Source organism: Podarcis erhardii (genome assembly GCF_964252035.2).
Source record: "Podarcis erhardii genome assembly, chromosome: 6".
NCBI classification, from domain to species: domain Eukaryota; kingdom Metazoa; phylum Chordata; class Lepidosauria; order Squamata; family Lacertidae; genus Podarcis; species Podarcis erhardii.
This window is the reverse complement of record NC_138510.1, coordinates 42,535,019-42,547,153: the sequence shown is the minus strand read 5'-3', so window position 1 is coordinate 42,547,153 and position 12,135 is coordinate 42,535,019. Positions and strand designations below refer to the sequence as shown.

Here is a 12,135-nt window from a genome sequence, read left to right as displayed (position 1 = left end):
AAGTATATAACAAGAGCCTGCTTGGTTAGGCCAATGGCTCATGCAGTCCAGTGTCCTGTTTTCACAGTGGTCAACTAGATGCCTGTGAGAAACCTACACACAAAACCCAAGCACAAGAGCCTTTTCCCCTCCTGAAGCTTCCAGCAACTAGTATTCAGAAGCATTACTGCAGGCATCCCCAAACTTGACCCTCCAGATGTTTCAGGACTACAACTCCCATCATCCCTAGGTAACAGGACCAGTCATCAGGGATGTTGGGAATTGTAGTCCCAAAACATCTGGAGGGCTGAGTTTGGGGGTGCCTGCATTACTGCCTCCAACTATAGAGTATAGCCATTATGCCTAGTAGCCATCAACAGCCTTATTATTTGTCTAATCCATTTTTGAGGCTGTCTGAGGCCATCATTGCTTCCTGGGGGATTGAGTTCCATAGTTTAACAATGCACCTTCAGGTTTGTCCAAAGGCAAGGCTGCTTTTGGTCACATGGCGAAACAAAGCATAGTTACCTTAGGAAATTGTTTCATACCATATTCATGATGAAACAAATAGTTATCCATAGAAAATTATACCCCTACCTTTTGAGAAAGGTCCTCTATAAAGCTGCTTACAATCTCTGGTAAAAGTCAGCTACACCTGGCAATCAAATACACAAAATACAATACAGCTGAACAATATAAACCATCATAAAAAGTGAAGTACAAGAATGGACTATAAAACATAATGTGGGCCATAAAACAGTATAAAAAACACAAACCAACAGGAGTGAAAAAGGCAGAAATAAAATAGGCTGATTTGGGGAGGTTTGGGAGAAAAGTTTTCAATGCATGTCAAAACATTGCAACATTGCGGTTTGTTTCACTTCTAAGGGAAGAGGGCAGCAGCGGTTGAATGAACTGCACTGCTAACCTGGATTCCCAATGCTGAGCGTCACTGCTGGTTACCAAGAGGGGAGAGGCAAAGAGCAGGAAGGTCTGCAAGATGCCTGTACAGCCAATCTGATGCTCTTGCTGCCATGCCCACCCACACTGAGTTCCCCACACCAGCCTCTCTAACCCTTGGTAACCAGCAGCAAAGCTCAAAGTTGGGAAGACGGGCGAGCAACAGTGCTCTGCCTGCACCCCACTCCTGGAAGTGATTTCCACAGACATAGGTGCTAATCTTGTCCCAGTTCAAATACTGAATCCACCATGCCAGGGAACTTGTACAATAGCCAGGAGTGTCAACTTGGCCCCACGACTGTGGGACTTCATGGGGAATTGTGTGGGTGCTTGGGCACCCAGGGCGCTGGCACCTGTGGCAATAGCTGTGCCCCTGGGGCAATATGCTAACGCTATTTTCCAATAGTCAAAATGGGGGAAATGATTTTCCTGTTGATCCTATGCCACAAGTTATTTATCAATCCATTAATCCTTTATTATGTGGCCACAGGCCCGTTAAAAATATTTATTCTTCCAACCATTTCACCAGTTGTTCTATATGCTGCTTCTCCGCTCTAAAAGGAACTTTCAAAATGTCTCTCATAAAACCACAAAACGCCCACCTAGTTTTATGAGTGGGTATGCTTCTGAATTCCACCCCACATCATTCTAAAATCATCTCTAGAACCTGGTATTAGAGACAAGGAGGCACCAAGGCAAGTTTGGAATCCACTGCAAAAATCCAGTAAACCTCTCACAGAAGCATCTGTCTCTTTCTTCCCAGCTGCCCTTCCATTGAGTTCCCATACTCTTTCAATCTTTAGGACCTTCTTCAGTCCAGCTCCCTGCACAGCTCCTCTAAAGCAGTGTCAATGTGAAGTTTTAATCCCAGCCAAATTGAACCCTATCTGGTTTTACTGAAGCTGGGCTATTGGCGGACATGTTGTCAAGTCACATTAGTTGAAACAGTTGGTGCCAGTGGTTTTCAATATAAATTCAGTGGCTTCCCCTCACAGAACATGTGCATCTTCCACCTCCTTGCTCCCAAAACACTAGAAGAACGCTGCACCTGCTGGAGGTCTTGCCCACCAGTCTCTGAGCCAGTGGCGCAACAGAGATGGTTGCTGTGGCAAAAGATTGCAGCTATTCTGAGTGTACCGACTCAGAATGCAGCACGATAGGAAAGGATTGAATGCAAGTGTTGGCGCGTTCAGACTCCAGTTCTCAACAGCCCATGTGAAAGAGCAGAATCCCATGAAGATTGCTCAGATTGAAGTCCCACCATGCTCCGTGGAGCTTATTCCCTAATAAGTGTACGTATTTGGGAGAGACATTGCACATTCTTTTGTAATTCAAGAAAATCTTTAATAAAAACTATTTCACAATGTGGTGCCAAGGGACAATAATGACTCTGCTAGCTTTGCACCTGTGCAAGGCTCCAAAACACACAGGGGTTTTGGAGTGGGAGGGAAGCAATAGAAGAGGGGAAGAACTGGACAACAAATGAAAGGAGGTACAAACAAAGCATGACAACTGGGTTCTGTGGACATCCTTTCTTATAACCATCCTCCTAGCTGGTTGCATTACTTGCTGGCAATTCTGGTTTCTCTGTTTCTTATTTTTCAAATGTTCACTTCTTCACATAAGTTTAATTTTATTTTAAGGAAAAAATTCACCAGCATTTTAGTGTGAATTCCCCCTAATATACATATGTTTGTATGCAAACTTGCCTGATATGCAGATTTCTGCAAAGCAAATTTCCCTAACTTAATGCATTATGTGTGTTATCTTCATTAATGCATGCATTTCAGTGCAAATTTTGTGCTGGTATATACATTTTAAACACACAGGCTAGGGAGCTGCAGTGCAAAATTTGTAGAGGTGTGGGTTTTAAATAATGGCTTTGTTTTGGTTCAGAAAGTGTGAATTAGGTGGCTTCACCTTGAAATATGAACTAAATCAAATTTCTCCTCCATCCCAAGCTTTATTCATCAGTGTTCCTAAAATGAAGGCAATATATTGAAAGCCAAACAGTGGCTTCTCTTGTATTTAAATATGAATTCTCTGCTAGGGACACATACACTGTTGAAGTATAAAGCTGTCCTAAACAGCACTTAATTATTATAGTGGTGCTGCAGAGCAGTAAAGCAAGGAACTTTGCAGAGTAGAATTTAATGTGTGCCTACTGTTTAGCAGAAGGCTGGCATGGGGGTGAAAGGCTGTTTCCTAATTCATGGAGTCATATATAGCAATTATACAAGACAGCAAAGGCTCCTTTAGCAAAATGACCGATTTTGGCCAAAGTCCCAGCCAGTGTCAAGCAATGTCACTCCATCATATGCAATGGAGCCACTTTAGTTACAGAAACAGGAAAACTCAAGCATAAAAAACCCCAGCAGTCAGAGGCACCAGAATTTCACAGAAAGTTTTCTATAGGGTTGAGATCTCAAATAGTGGTCTTCTTTTAGTACATTTTTGAAATGAACCCCTAATGCTCATCAGAGCCCCTCTATATACATCAATTAGAAACAAGACCTATGTTCTCCTGGTGTGCCAAGGTGTAGCTGTTCGACAAAATACAGTCTGCCTTACTTGGCAATTAACTCTCGTCACTTGGCTAGTTATAATGAGTTTGAAAAATATGCTGATGTGCTTTGTGCATTGTAGGAAAATTCACATCAAAATTAATATTGTTGCATCTACTGTTGCTATTGTAACATGCAAATTGGAGAGACGTCTCTATCTCTAGGTTTCATTGCAGTCTGCAGCAGCTGGATACATTGGCAGCAACTACTGTCTGGTTTGCACGTTACCTTTTCTGCCATAGCTCAGTGGTAGAGCACATGTAGATAGTCCCAGGATCAGTTCCTAGCATCTCAAGGCAGGACTGATACTGAGAGAGATGCCTATGAAAAGCATAATTGCCTACAAACGTGTATATTAGGAGAAAGGGACACTAAAATGCTAGTGTGTGTGTGGGGGGGTGTTTTTAGGACTTCATATGAAAAAATCTGGAAACTGATGTAGAAATGTGGCCAACTGAAGTGAAAGTAAGAAAAACAGGAAACCAAGAGAAACTGAACTTGAAATATTTATCTATCCCTAGGTGCAGTGTGTGTGTGTGTGTGTGCGCGCGCGCGCACGCATGTGTGTGTGTGTTCATTCCCTCTAAAATATGCTGGAGGGTGTGGAACATTTTCAGAAGGATGCAGCTGTTTCCATAAATAGGAGTTCAGGTTTCCATCGGCAGCCTAGGGACTCAATACTTGGGTCAACTCCTGATATGTTTTGAGGAAGGGTAAATGGATTTAAAACAAGACAGGACTCCTGCAGCTTTAATGCTTGTGTAGGAAGAGGGAATTTCAATAGGTGAAATTCTTATTCACCACAGATATTAAACCTGCGGGCCCCCTGTTCTCTTTTCCACCTGGCCACCCTATTGTGGCGGGGGGGGGGGGAGCGGAGCAGAGCCTTTCATGTGTACAAACTAGCCAACCAGGATGGTGGTGTCTTTAAACTCTGACATTTCCAGTTCTTTGTCTGCAAAAGAGAGATCAAAGTTTTATGCTATTCACTTGCCTTGTAAGTGCTGAGGACTAATCAGCACAATCAGCATGGTAAAGTGCTTTGGAGGCTAATGGAGCCTTGTAAGCATTTTGTATTAATATTTATTACTCTTGATTAAGATGGGAACCAAATTGAGTTTCTCATCAATGACCCTTACAGCATACTCTGGGCAAATATTTTCCCTCCCTCCTCTCTCTGCAGCGGTCCAGGTTTTTGGGACTTGTCAGTGATACCACCTACATGAGAAATTCTCATTCGTAGGGGAACAATCAATTTCCAGGTCAGTAACCATATATGAAATTGGAGCACTTTGTAATTTTCACTGAGTGAACTGTTTGTTCCAGTAGGAGAAAGCTGGGTTAGTCTGCTCCAGTCAGGGCAGGGAGGTGTATGTCTGCAGGGATGCTTTTAAACACGTCCTCTGGAGAGAACAGCCAAAGGATCTTCACCTAGCCTGACATTTCAAGCTGGGCAAAGGGAGACAGTCAAACATGGGACTCGCTTGCTTCAGATAAGAGTCCTCTGCAGAGCTACACACAACTGCTAAGGAAGTGTTTTGATTGTCAGTGGAATGCTGCCTTTAAGAAGATGACCAAAAAAGTAAAAGGATGCATGGTTGCAAAAAGGAAGACAGAATTATTAGCCAAACCGGAAATTATTTGACTCTTCAACTATGGGATGCTAGACTGTCCCATGTAGCTAAATGGGGGTGGGGAACCAGTGGCCCTCCATGCGTTGGCAGGAGTAAGGTAAAGGACCCCTGACCATTAGGTCCAGTCGTGACCGACTCTGGGGTTGCGTGCTCATCTCGTTTTATTGGCCGAGGGAGCCAGCGTACAGCTTCTGGGTCATGTGGCCAGCATGACTAAGCTGCTTCTGGCGAACCAAAGCAGCACATGGAAACGCCGTTTACCTTCCCACCGGAGCGGTACCTATTTATCTACTTGCACTTTGATGTGCTTTTGAACTGCTAGGTTGGCAGGAGCAGGGACTGAGCAACGGGAGCTCACCCCATCACGGGGATTCAAACTGCCGACCTTCTGATTGGCAAGTCCTAGGCTCTGTGGTTTAACCCACAGTGCCACCCACATCCCTATGGCAGGAGTAGTGAGAAGCAAACAGGGAGAGAACATTTTTTCCCCTCCCCCACCTACAATGCTGTATTATGACACTAGGTCTGGGATATTGTGGAAGATGCAAAATGGAGGCCAGGCTGCCAAGATAGTTGCTGTTGTTGCCGTTTACAGCAGCAGCAAAACAAAACAAAACCCAAAACTGTAGGTAAAAAGAAGAAGCTGAGCTACTGAGCTGCTGGTTCATGGTGAGCTCTGCCCTTGAGAATGTGTTGGAGAACTTCTCCTTCCCCCAGAGAAATTTGGTGAAATGCAGATTCATCCCATTTCTAGATAATGTCAAGAAGCCATTTCACAGCTCCAGACTTTTTCACTCCCCTCTATAGCCATGCCTGGTTACTGGGACGCAAGAGTTTTGGTGGAAGGTGGAAAGAACTGGTTAAAGCTTGCAGTGGTCTGTGCTGGATGGCTGTCCTGGTTGCCCCAGGAGTTAAATTTAGACCAGTTGTACTCCATATGCTGAGCCTGTGCAGCTTTTTCTAAATCCATATTTACATATACATTTAAATACTTAATCACAAGATATGTATTTAAATATGTATTATATACCCATGTATGCATTTTAAATGCATTTTATCCTAAAACAGAGATCGCTTCTTGAGCCAAGAACTGCACTGTAAAATTCCAAAAAGTGCGAAATCTGGATGGCAATGTCATAATTCATGAACTAGCCCAGGAGATTTAGTTCACTATAAAATACAGACCAAATGAAATTCTCTTCTATTCCTAGTTTCACCTTCCCCAAAATGCCCCTGAGAAGTTCCCAGGGCCCTGCAATATCGCCAGACACTTCTGAAGGGAGCTGTAGCTTTGTGGGGGGAAACAAATCATTGGCAAACAATAATGAAAAGGCATCAGATGCACGTCTGGCAGAGATCAGCACAGCGGGCAGTAGGATTGCTTCACGCTGGTCTCTTCCACTTCCAACAGAAGCCCTTTGGCTAATCAATAGGGTTTGGTGCTAAGGAGAATTTTAATTATTCTAGGAGTGATGCACGGAAGTCTCCTTGCACTGGGGAACTGTTTTTCTGTAGATAATAGATAACATGTTCCCCTCCCCACCCTGCAAAAAACTGTGAGGATCAGGTCGAGTTGACTGCGACTCACAAAAAGCCTGTATTAAATGGAACAACTGCTTTTGTCCCAGTAACCACTATCCTCTGCACAGCCCAGCTTCTGGATAGAGGTCATGGTACCTAGCCACAGCCTCCACATTTTATGGGAATCTAGTTCAATTCAGTTATGTGCCAAGACTAGTATTTGGTTTGGGGACTTGTTCAAGCATGGGCTTCAGCACCCCACATGTTCTCCAAAAATGGGCTCTCTTGACATTTGTGGGGAAATTGTGACCTTTCAGATAGGCCATTGCTTTGGCTTTTGACTTGTCTTTCATTTTAGTTTTGATGCTTCCACAGGTATGTAAGCATCAACAACTACTTTGTGGCATTTTAAAATAGGTCCTATTGCCCAACTGTGCTGAGCTCCTGATACAGTGGTACCTTGGGTTACATATGCTTCAGGTTATGTACGCTTCAGGTTACAGACTCCACTAACTCAGAAATACTACCTCGGGTTAAGAACTTTGCTTCAGGATGAGAACAGAAATCGTGCTCCGACGGCACGGCAGCAGCAGGAGGCCCCATTAGCTAAGGTGGTGCTTCAGGTTAAGAACAGTTTCAGGTTAAGAACAGACCTCCGGAACAAATTAAGTACTTAACCCAAGGTACCACTGTACACAAATATTTGGGTGTTTACATGAGATTTGAGGGTCAAATGTGATGAGTGGCTAAGAGATCCATAACTGGATCTCCCATGGGTACTGCTGTTATTTGTTATTGTTTAAAGCAGCTGGGGGGGGTGCGCAAATAAAGTCAGGGAAGAAGGCCACTCTGGTGGTTGGTATTTAAGCTTCTCCCCTGCACTGTTTTTTCCTGATCTAATTCACACATTTTCCAAACCACCTATCTGCACCCTGTGGAAAACTTACTGGTTTTTGTATGATGCCTTTCTATTTCCTCCTGTGGAACACCAGTTTTTGGGGAGGGAGGCGACTTAGATTGGTCAAATGGTCTGGTGGAAAGGGTCAAACAAATACCCAGTTTTTCACCGTCGCTGCCCTTTTCAATGTACATACTTGTTAATTGATTTGAACTAGAAAGAAAGAAAGAAAGAAAGAAGGGGAAAAAGAGTGCCTGGAACCCCTAGCCCACCTGGCAGCAAGTCAGTATGTCAAGTCCAAAGTCCAGGGGTCCATCTACACAATCAAAGTCCAAAATCTAAAGTCCAAAGATCAGGAAACACAGTCCAGGGCCAGCCAGGGTCAGTCAGGATACAGCCCAAAGCATAGTCCCATAGAGCAGTGTTTCCCAACCTTGGTTCTCTAGCTGTTTTTGGACTACAATTCCCATCATCCCTGGTCACTTGTCTTGCTAGGTAGGGATGATGGGAGTTGTAGTTCAAAAACAGCTGGGGACCCAAGGTTGGGAAACACTGCCATAGAGGTCCAGGAGAAGCCAAGGCCCATCAACATGGGCAGTTGAGCAGCTAAAACACCTCAGCTCTGCTTCCCTTTTGTACTTTTCCTGCATCTGGGCTTGATGAGGCAAGTGACCCTCACCTGCTCCAAGCCTACTCCAGCTGAGGAATCACACACCTCATCCCAGAGTTAGCAAGCCCCACCTGGCCAACTAGAGAACTGGGGTATGAACCCTCGCCTGCCTCAGACTCCTAGAGCACTTCTCCCACTGCTCCCTATGCCTCAGAGTCTGTTGTGTTGGTGGAGACAGGGGTCCCTCTGGCTCTGGTGATGGATCCTGCTGCTCTGGTTCTTGTGTACTGACCCTCATCCCCACGCCATCCTCCATCACCCAGTGAGTACTTACTTCCCTCTTCCCAGCTTGCCCCATTGTGTCCCAGTCTCAGCTACACCCCTTGCCGGGATCCTCCTCCTCTTCTCTGTCATCCTGCCAGTTCATGACAGAAAGTGGGGAAACCCTGTCACACATTTTCCAGTGTCTCTACTTTAGACTTGAGGGAGTTAAAAATGTGAGCTTTAATCTGCCTGCACCCAAGTTACTCATCTCTAAAATGGAGTTGGTTTTCCCTTTCCCATACTCTTTGATTTTTTTATGACTGTAACTTCCATAGTATATATTTGACCAATACTCTAGATTGGTCTGCAAAGCAATTCATTCTATATGTGCAAGTAGCTTGTCCAGTGTCTTCCCCAGGCTCAAAGTTCCATAGAATTCCGGCTCTATGTACTCACACTTCTAGGCTAGTATTTGGTTAGGGAGGACTAAGCAAGCAAGGCATGAATTGCACAAACAGTGTAGTCATGAAGGCCAGGAAGCAATTCGTAATACAGCAAGGGCCGAATCTACCCCCAGATCAAATCATCTCCACTGTACTGTATTGACTTGGACTGGGGAGCTATGCCAGTTTACAGCAAAGAAACCACCCTCTCTCCAAAGATGTATTAGTGCTCCTGCTTATCTTTCATTTACAGCCTGAAGCTGCCATGCTTCTTTCCGTTTGCCAAAGGGGTGTTCTTTAAACAACATATAAAGGCTCTAAAAGCAAGAGGAGGAAGCAGACAATTCTCCTGAAATTAAAATGGGCAGAATCTCAGGCTTGGCAGGTTCCCAGCCCAGCTCTGTATTTTCAATGCTTATTTGCAGAAATGCTGCCACAAGAAACTAGCAAAAGCTTCGTTCTATTCAGAGGCATCTGCTGATGGAGCTTTTTGGGAGAGCGGCAAGCCAAGGAAAGGGAGCAAGAGATAAACACTGTGTCATTTAAGATCAAAACTCTTCTTTAAAAAACACAAGATGGCCATGCATTGCCTGCCTGAGGGCCCCACTTTGGAGAGAGTCTCAACCCAAAACCAGTGCATTAGCCTTGCTGTTTCCCACCTTAAGAAAACCTGTCAAACTCTGGCTAGAAAACATTGCAGGAATCCTTTAAGTTAGCAATGCCTAGGGAGGGGAATAAGGCAAACTTCCTACAGATGAGGCATAGGCCTGAGGCAAAATATATGTTTGATCTCCTGGAAGGAGGGGGAATTAAAGACCTTCTTAAATAGTGTACTCTGCACCAAGCTAAAGGCAAATGGCTTTTCCCTAGGGGAGGGAAAGTGTGTTTGTGAGCCAGGAACTGCTCTAACTATTGCAGTCTTTATTAGGGAATGGCTTTAAGATCTCTCTCTTTCACACTCTCTCCAGAATTCTCAGTTTGTCTGCTCCGAAATGTTTTAGGCAGGAATGGGGGACCTGTGGCTCTTCATGTGTTGCTGGACTCCAGTTCCCATCAGCCCCAGCCAACTTGGCCCATGCTCAGGAATGATAGAAGTTGTAGCCAGACACATCCAGAGGCCCATAGATTACCATATCCTTGTTTAGGGGATAACTAGAAAATAACAGACACAGCAACAATGTAGTGTATTTCTTACATACAGCTTTTGGCAGCTCTAATGAAGTTTAAGGACCCATCACTGTAGCTGATTCTAATCTACTGCTAAGTGTAGTCTAGCTACACTGTATTTATAGCGACTTCAGAAGGTGTGTCTATTTTGGAAAATGTTGCCAAGCTCCATGATTCTTTGGCTTGGAATATGAACCTTGGTAAACTGTAATTAGGAAGAGGTGAGCTGCTGTTTGCTTGGCTAACAAACCATCTCAATCTTTTCTAAGTATTGCTAGTGAGTACAGTATTTAAAATTCAAGTGCTGGGTGGGGGAGTTGCAAGTCCCCACCAGGAAAGCTTGCAAACATTGAGATGCTGTATGTTTAGACTTATCTCCTCCCTTTGCATGCAAAGCTATCCTGTTACATTGTGTTAATGGGAGCGAGACCAGCTCACTGCCTTGCAGGTCTGTTCCATATGCTGAAATGATGGTAGTGTGGTATAGTGGTTAAGAGCGGTGGACTCGTAATCTGGGGAACCGGGTTCACGTTTCCGCTCCTCCACATGCAGCTGCTGGGTGACCTTGGGCTAGTCACACTTCTCTGAAGTCTCTCTGCCTCAATCACCTCACAGAGTGTTTGTTGTGGGGGAGGAAGGGAAAGGAGATTGTTAGCCGCTTTGAGATTCCTTAAAGGGAGTGAAAGGCGGGATATCAAATCCAAACAACAACAACTCCTCTTCTTCTTCTTCTTCTTCTTCTTCTTCTTCTTCTTCTTCTTCTTCTTCTTCACATGCTCAGGACTGCAATTTTCTGTCAGGATCAAGGAGCATGTAATACAAGACCAATGCCACCAAGTAAGATTGTTTGGGGACTCACAAGCCTATTCCCATCCATAGCAACACTGTGAGAGTTAATCCCTTCGTGATCTGTCAAAAAGTATTGTGGATTCATTGATTTTGTGAAGTCAAGCCACTTGCATAGCTGATTCACTACAGGGATGCACTTGAAATCGAAGGCCTGGCCAATAGCCTGTGTGGTAATCCTCCCAAACCCTTGCTTCACATTGCAAAGTGACCTGGCTTACCTCCTGGCAGTGCAGCTTCTCTTACTACTGTACAAATGTAACTAAAGAATATGGGTTTGGCAACACGCACACACACCTGACCATCAATCATAGGTGCCTTCTTTGAGTTAGGAGCTGTTAAATAGGCTCACCAGCCACCTACCTCTAGGTACCCTCAACAGCTACCTGACAGGCAGAAATTCAACAGGTGTGGTTTCCCTTCTTCTCTGCACCTTCATGTTGGCAAAATGTTTCCCTGCTCAGTCATACATCTGCTAAAGGCACATGAGCTTTGCTGGGTGGGGCTGATGTAGCACTCCTGTTGTGGTACAGTTCTTGCTGCTCAACATGATAATATACATGTACCAAAACTGCTCGCAGAGCAACCCTATGAACGTTTACTCAGAAGCAAAACCCACTGTGTCTAATGGTACTTACCCTCTGGTGAGTGTGCTTAGGATTGCCACCTGTGTCCAGTAACAGCAAATACATAGTCTGAAGGTCTCGTGCATCTATCAAAAGCAGTCATCATTAGGTGCTGAGTATATTATTATTTTTTGTTGTTGTTCTTTTGATTAATACCTCCATTCATTTGCAACACCTTTCTCTGCCATGTGAATTTCTCATGGTTATATACATAGTATTGGTGGAAAGTGGAAAGGATAAAAAGGGGAGGGTGTTGTTAAGGAAAGAGAATTTGCCAGGGACTTGATCCTTAACTTGGATCAATGCTAGAGCCCACTGGACCAGCAGTATGTGCGATAATAATAAGTAACATCATGCTTCTTCTGAGCAATGCAAAACAACTTTACCTCACTGATGAAATATCATAGTAATTTGCACATGCATGTATGTGAACATTCATGTGTACACACAAAGATACAGATTATGAACAGGAGGCTGGATTCCAAAAGGGTATGTCTTCCAGTCTACACACATTTTTAGCAATTAGTCCTGGAAAAGAGCATTCTGTTTGGGTATAGCCTGGTTAATGTGGAGTAGAATGAAGTATTCTTCTGGGCTCCCAGCAGGAATGCTCACTCCTTTGA

The 12,135-nt window shown here is 44.3% G+C and overlaps 1 long non-coding RNA gene across 1 annotated transcript in view; it reads right to left on the bottom strand.

Annotated features, from left to right (window-relative positions):
• Positions 1 to 554: 554 nt before the first annotated feature.
• Positions 555 to 12,135, bottom strand: part of LOC309344148 — a 62,633-nt gene continuing 51,052 nt past the window's right edge. The window contains exon 3 of the long non-coding RNA XR_014157633.1: positions 555 to 634. This is a non-coding gene — a long non-coding RNA (uncharacterized lncRNA). The remainder of the gene's footprint in view (positions 635 to 12,135) is intronic.